The sequence below is a fragment of the Anastrepha ludens genome, chromosome 6, assembly GCF_028408465.1.
Source record: "Anastrepha ludens isolate Willacy chromosome 6, idAnaLude1.1, whole genome shotgun sequence".
Taxonomy (NCBI): Eukaryota; Metazoa; Arthropoda; class Insecta; order Diptera; family Tephritidae; genus Anastrepha; species Anastrepha ludens.
In genome coordinates this window covers 41,406,736-41,414,248 of record NC_071502.1, presented here as the reverse complement: position 1 = coordinate 41,414,248, position 7,513 = coordinate 41,406,736, and positions in this window count along the sequence as shown.

The window sequence follows — 7,513 nt, the reverse complement described above, 5'->3', positions numbered from 1 at the left end:
GATTAACAGGTGGAAAGTTTTGAAGAAACTTTGAAAACATTTTAACAAAGTTTGAGAAGAAATTGTAGGGGCTTGGGGCAAGTAGAAATGTATCGATATTAGTAAAAATTTCTATCCAAGTAATGTAAAGTAATTTCAAATCCAAAACATTCAAACATTAGTGAAACAAAAATATTAACGTCGTATTTGCGTAATACTTTTGGCTCAAATAAGTCCACACATACTCGTAAGTGTCTGCATTTTTTCGCATTATTTTTTCATCAAAATTGTTTAACTGCATAAACATGGCAAATATGGATTATATCATGCAACCATAAAATTCCTCTGGCTGATGAGCTACAATGAAATGCAATAAATTTTTCTTTATTATTCAACCAGAAATGAATGTTTACATTGTTATGAAGAAAGCGTATTTGTGTAGTGTACGTATCTAAGCATAGATACATACGAGTATATATATGAAGGTACATTTGCACAAGCAAAATTAAAATTTTTCACAACTGGCGAACGATAATTTCATTCAACCCGAACCGCTGAAAAACTTCCTATTTACCTACATAAAATTAATTAAGTGACTACACAGTTTGTAGGTGTGTTTTTGTGCGATGCGAGTATTGAAAATCGGGAGTTGTTGTGGTTGCTGCTAACCAAGGCGTCGCTGTTACATACATACGATACACACTTTGAAAATAATAGGGTTATTACTGAACATTGTGCAACTCTGCGAGTATCGTTGAATAATTGCAATTTGTTATTGTTATTGTTGCTATAGGTGTATTACTTACTTTTATTGCATGCGATTTTATTTATTTAACGGCTATATTTGTATTTTAACTAGTGCTCAATAAAGCATTAACTAAGAGTACAATGCATGGTATGCAACAACAACTAATACAACAACATTAGTACCTTTAGTAGGTTGGACACAATAACAGTTGTTCGATATACCGTTGATTTTAGTGGTTTGCCTTAACATGGTCACAGTTGGCTGGCTTGTGCGCTTGCTCAAATTCGCATAGAGCGTTTTTAATTAAAATTTAAATTAAATATTAAAATAAAAATTAAATTAAAATATAAAAATAAAATAACAAATATCGATATTAATTAGTTTATTTACAAGTGATCCTATGAATGAATGGGCACAAATCGTGTCTTCTTAGTTCTTTTTTTGTGTTCTCGAAAATCGCACTAATGATTTAGCGGTAGTTTTACATTTGCAAATGGTTTTACTTTCAAAATTTATCCCGACAATTTTTCTACCCAAGTGTTTTTGCATAAGGTTGCCACCTTATTATTTTTATTCAATTTGAATTGATTTTATTTAATATCACCAAATGGATATCAAATGCAAGATGGTATTGTCTTCTTTAATACAAAAATATTTTTAAAAGTGTTACCTCCTTATTTTGTATATAAATTTTTTATTCAATTAATTATTATGAGTGCGGGCACGGTAGCAGAATGAGTTGGTGCATGACTACCACTCGGGTGTGCGTGATAGAAACAGTTTTTTCTAATAGCGGTCGCCCTCCGCTGGCATCAGCAAACTTCCGGGTGTATTTCTGCCATGAAAAAGCGTCTCATTAAAAACCATTTGCCGTTCGGAGTAGGTTAGTGGAGCAACGCCAAGATGTCAAATACAAGGAGAAGCTTGGGAGAACACCTAACAAAAGTGTGCGCGCCAATTATTGTTTTTTTTATTTAGTTATGAAAAACAGTGAAATGCAAATAAATGTGTACGAATTCGTAACAGAGACCCAACCGGTTATGACTTTTAAAATAAAGTTTTCGGGAAAAAGTTATTTTACGGCTTTTTTTTATTTGAAAAAATGTCTGTTAAAAGTTTACTTTTATTTTTCCAGTAAAATAATAGAGAACAAAATGTTCTAATTCTGGCAGCACTGAAAGTCTTCAGTACATTGTAAGTATATTAGGGACCAACTCGTCTTCACTTCTAGATTTCAAAAATATATAATTTGTTGATATTTGGTCTTTCCGACTCAACATGCTAAAAGTTAAATATTTTTTTATTCAAAAACTAAAAGCCAACTTTTTATAGTTCATTTTGGCTTTTTCATAAAAAATTAAAAAATAAAATGCATGCAGTACGCCCACAAGGGCAACACATACGAGGACGTGACGAAATACATGGATCTGCTGTACCAAAAAAGAATCGGAAGCAACCCAAGTATCCTGTAACAAGGCTAAAACCTTAGCTAAAAACAGAGTTAGATGGAGAGAACTTGTCGATACCCTATGTTCATTTTACATTTTATTGAAGGCTGTATTGTAAATAAGGGACATACATATATACGTATAAAGTATTTATTCTTACAGAGAAAGTCCTGGGCACCTCAATGAATTCTTTACTTTTTGATTTTTGAAAAATATTATGATTGTTTGGTCTATGATTTACATCTATTAGGGAATCTTACCAAAAAATAAAGAATTTTTTCCACCAGAATTTGAAAATACCTCCAGAAATCGAGTCTTTGCCAATCAAATTTGTTTTTTTTTTAATAATTTTATAAAAACCACCTGTGGTGGTAGAAGTTTTTAAGCTCAACGGGCCTGCATAAAAAAATTTAAAAATTTATAAACAAGTGAAAGCCATGACATTTTTGAAAGTATCTTATTGTAAAATGTGTCGAGCTCACGCAAATCTTAATTAATTTTTCCGCAATATGATGGTGGTAGTGCTAGACTATAATAAATTTTCACATTCAAGACCAGTACCAATTTTTTTTTGTTTTATTTATTTTTATTTTTTTTTTTTTTGTTTTTTTTATTATAATATAACGGGTGATTTTTTAGCTATTTTCTTTTTAAGCAGTTGGCGCACGTTTCGTGTTTTGTTTCACTGTCAAACATCTTCAGTTTGGTCTATAATTTAACCATGAATCGTCTTACAAAGGAACAACGCTTGCAAATCATTAAATTTTATTATAAAAATGCGTGTTCTCTTAAGAAAGTTTATCGCGCGCTTCTTCCATTTTATGGTCAGTTTAATCGACCCACTAAAGCGGCTATTCGGACTATTGTGACTAAATTTAGAACCAAATTTACATTATTGGACATCAAGCCACCAACACGCTTACGTAGAGTGCGAACTGAAGAGAATATCTCAGCTGTATCGGCCAGTACTAATGATGCCCATCAATTATCGATTCGTCGCGATTCGCAGCAATTGGGCCTCTGTTACTCAACAACGTGGAAAATTTTGCGAAAGGATTTAATTGTGAAGCCTTTCAAAATACAGGTGGTGTAAGATTTGAAGCCGAACGACCTACCGCAACGCAGAAGTTTTGGTGAATGGGCTCTTGGAAAGTTGGCCGATGATCCACTTTTTTATCGAAAAATTGTGTTCATCGACGAAGCTCATTTTTGGAACAATGGGTATGTAAATAAGCAGAATTGTCGATTTTGGAGTGAAGATCAGCCAGAAGAATTGCAAGAGCTACCAATGTATCCAGAAAAAGTCACAGTTTGGTGCAGTTTATGGGCTGGAGGTATCATTGGACCGTACTTCTGCGAATCGTAACGTAACTGTGAATGGTGAGCGCTGCCGTGAAATGATATCCAACTTTTTTTTGCCCAAAATGCAAGAGCTTGACTTGCATGACATGTGGTTTCAGTAAGACGGTGCCACATGCCACACAGCACGCGTAACAATGAACTTGTTAAGAAGCGAGTTCGGTGAAAATTTTATTTCACGTTCGGGACCTGTCAATTGGCCACCCAGATCGTGCGATATAACGCCTTTAGATTATTTTTTGTGGGGTTATGTTAAAGCTCATGTCTATTCAGACAAGCCTGCTTCAGTTAACGCATTGGAAGACAACATTAAAGCATTTATATGTGAGATACCGGCCGAAACATTGGAAAGAGTATGCCAAAATTGGACTAAGCGGAGGAACATTTGAAGCGCAGTCGCGGTCAACATTTGCATGAAATAATCTTCGAAAATTTAATTATATGGACTGTACTATCGATTTAAATAAAAATTGCATGCATTTTTCTAAATTTTACGTATGTTTTTTTGAACAACTTTCCTATAGCTCTTAAAAAATCATCCTTTACATTCTCTGGCTTAAATAACTATAACAAGTTTTAACAATTTATTTTTTTCTCATTTCATTTTAATAATTTTTTGTTAGAAAAATTGGTTTCAACTCCTACAAAGCCTACATAAATCCAAAATTAAACTTTTGGCTAATTTGAAAAAATTAAAAAAAAAAAAAAAGTTTTTATCAAAGTTTCACAATTTTTAATCAGAGTTTTTAAAAAATCGTCGTTCGAATTTTGTTATAATTAAGTGCAAATTTAATATAGGTAAAAATCTAGGTAGGTAGGGTCATGTCGTCCGAATGGATACAAACGCTCCGGCTTTGAAAGTATTCGATGCGGTACCAGCTGGTGGTAGCAGAGGAAGGGGGCGGCCTCCTCTGCGTTGGAAAGATCAGGTGGAGAAGGACTTGGCTTCACTTGGTGTGTCCAACTGGCGCCGGTTAGCACGAGAAAGAAACGACTGGCGCGCTTTGTTAAACTCGGCCAAAATCGCGTAAGCGGTTATAGCGCCAATTAAGAAGAAGAAGAAAAATCCAAATAGATTTTTGACAGTATTTTTTCTTTTTTGCGACGGTCTTGCGTATTTTGTCAGTATAAAATACTGAAAATTTTTTAGTTAGAAGAAAATACACAGTTGGTAAGCTAATAACCATTTAGGGCCCATATTATTATATTTAATTTTACTTTTAATTAATTAAAAAAAAAACGCCAATCAAGCCTTAGGCGGTCAGGGACTAGCTAATAATATGTAAAGTAGTTTACCTTAAATATATTACCTAATATTTATGATAAGCCAAAAGTTAATGCATTAATAAAAATATATAAAGCATCTCAACCTTTTTATAGCTTTTAAATTATGCATTAATGCCAATTTCATTACGTCTAATTTTAACAAAGTGATTTTTTGTAGCTTTTCATATTTGTTGTCTAACAAATATTTGCATTTATAACTGTATAATAAAACTCGTGTAACTGTGTATTGTTTATTTGTAAGCTTTTGTTGTGTGTAATCAAAAGCAAGCGAAATGTTGCCGGGCGACTATGGCAAAAATAAAAATGTAACACAGTTAAAAGCAAAAGTAAATAAATCGTTTACAAATGAAATGATTTCAAGGTTGAATATTCAAATGTTACACGCGGTCATGTACGAAATCAAATACAACAAAATTAATATTCATATTCACTCACATTGTTATATGTATTTATATAATTGCCGCTTGTCAAATGCAACAACAACATACACTTGCTATTTCACCACTTTACATTCTATCGCCTTAACAGTTTACCTTGTTAACAATAAGTATTAACAGTGTTACAGTAACAATGTATGGTGCAAGAGAAACAGCTGCTATCTGTTCAATGGCTGTTATCAGCACACTGTTGCCATTGAACTGTTAACCAGTTCAACGTGGTGCACATGTAATTGGCAAACTGTTACCTTCGTGGCAGACTGTTACCATTTCGCATGACTTGCTGATCCATGCGAGCTGCACATTTAATAACAGTTTCTATTGTTATGTTATTATATAATTAATTTTATTATATTATTAATACGATTATAATATTTGGCACTGTTGAGAGTTTTTTGCATCCATAAGTTTTTCTTTTGTTTAAAGGCGATCAGCGTAGACTTATTAATTCTAAGCTATCTCAATTTCAGGCGATTTATTTTCTTGATATTATTTACGGTTGCTTTATTTACGCATTAACAGTTGAGGCTATTAAAATTAGGTCAACAACCGTGGTGAATTTGATGATTTCTTAGTGTTTTTTTTTACCTTGCCATGCACTCACTTAAATACATAAATATGTATGTATGTACAACAGGCTAATGTTTTTTGCTTTGCGCAATCACATTTTGTGCATAAATATGTTAATTACAAACTCGTTGTTTGCTAAACTGTTTGTTCAGTGTTTCAATTGGTCTTTTTTTATCTCTTCAACGTTGCACATAATGAACAATAACAAGTCAGTAACTATCAACTAACTTTACGATAAACTAAATTACTTTTTATTAAGAAAATGTGAAGAAAAATCGAATCTTAGGATGTTTTTTACAATGGAAATTCATATTGACACTGAAAAAAAACGGAATTAAAAGCTTTAAATAAACGTCCAAAGCGGAGAAGTTAAAAAAAATAGAAAATAAATAAAAACCTTAAGTAGAGTTCTAATAGATACAAGCAAAAACAAAAAAAAACTGTAAATGTATACGAGGTGTGTTGAAAAAGTATCGCGAATTTGGAATTTTCGCAGGTTATGTATATTCGAATTTCGATTTTTTTGCGCCGATATGTTGGTACTCATGTCTCTCACTCATGCCGACGAATTCGGCCATTTTGAATGTTCTGTTAATTGCTGACAGCTGCTTTGCTTGTTTGTGTTTCGGCTCGTTTTCGATTTTTACCTATTCAAAGAGATGGATCCAAGAACCTGTATCAAATTTTGTGTGGAAAACGAATTTAAGTGCGCGGATACATTCCGAATGTTGACTGTGTCATACGGAGAAGCTACTTTGGACCAAAGCAACGTTTATCGGTGGTACAACACTTCAACAACAGACAAAAAAATTGATGAGGTGAAGAAAATGGTATTGGCCAATCGTTAGAGAAGTTGCTGAGGACCTTTATATATCGATTGGCTCGTGTCATTCGATTGTTTTCAATAATTTGCTCAATTTTGAACAAAAGCAGCATCGCATGAACATTGCTAATGAGATGTTGGGCTCTGTCCGCGACGACCTAAATTTTCTCCAGAGGGTCATAACTGGTGACGAATCGTGGGTTTATGGTTGTGACGTGGAAACCAAAGCTCAATCATCTCAATGGAAGCTGCCGCACGAATCAAGACCGAAAAAAGCGTGCTAAGTTCGGTCGAATGTAAAAGTTTTGCTTGCGGTTTTCTTCAATTGCAGGGGCGTTGTGCATCATGAGTTCTTGCCACAGGGTAAAACGGTCAATAAGGAATATTACCTGCAAGTTATGCGCAATTTGCGCGAAGCAATCCGACAGAAACGCGCGGATTTGTAGAAAAACAAAAATTGGCTCTTGTATCACACACTAACAACACACTAATGATGCCACAGCCACCGTATTCCCCAGATCTAGCCCCCTGTGAATTTTTCTTGTTCCCGAAACTGAAGAGGCCCATGAAGACCCACGCTACGATTGACGAAATAAAGACGGCATCGAAGGAGGAGCTGAACAAGATAAAAAAAAAAATGATTTTTTGAAGTGCTTCGAAGATTGGAAAAAAAATTGGCACAAGTGCATAATATCGCATGGGAATTACTTTCAAGGGGGCAAAATAGATATGAATGAATAAATAAATTATTTTTGAAAAAACACAAAATTCGCGATACTTTTTGAACACACCTTGTATATGGATTTCAGAACACTAGAAAACTAGTTAAGCATATTTAAGGCTGCTCGTTTGATTAAAACGC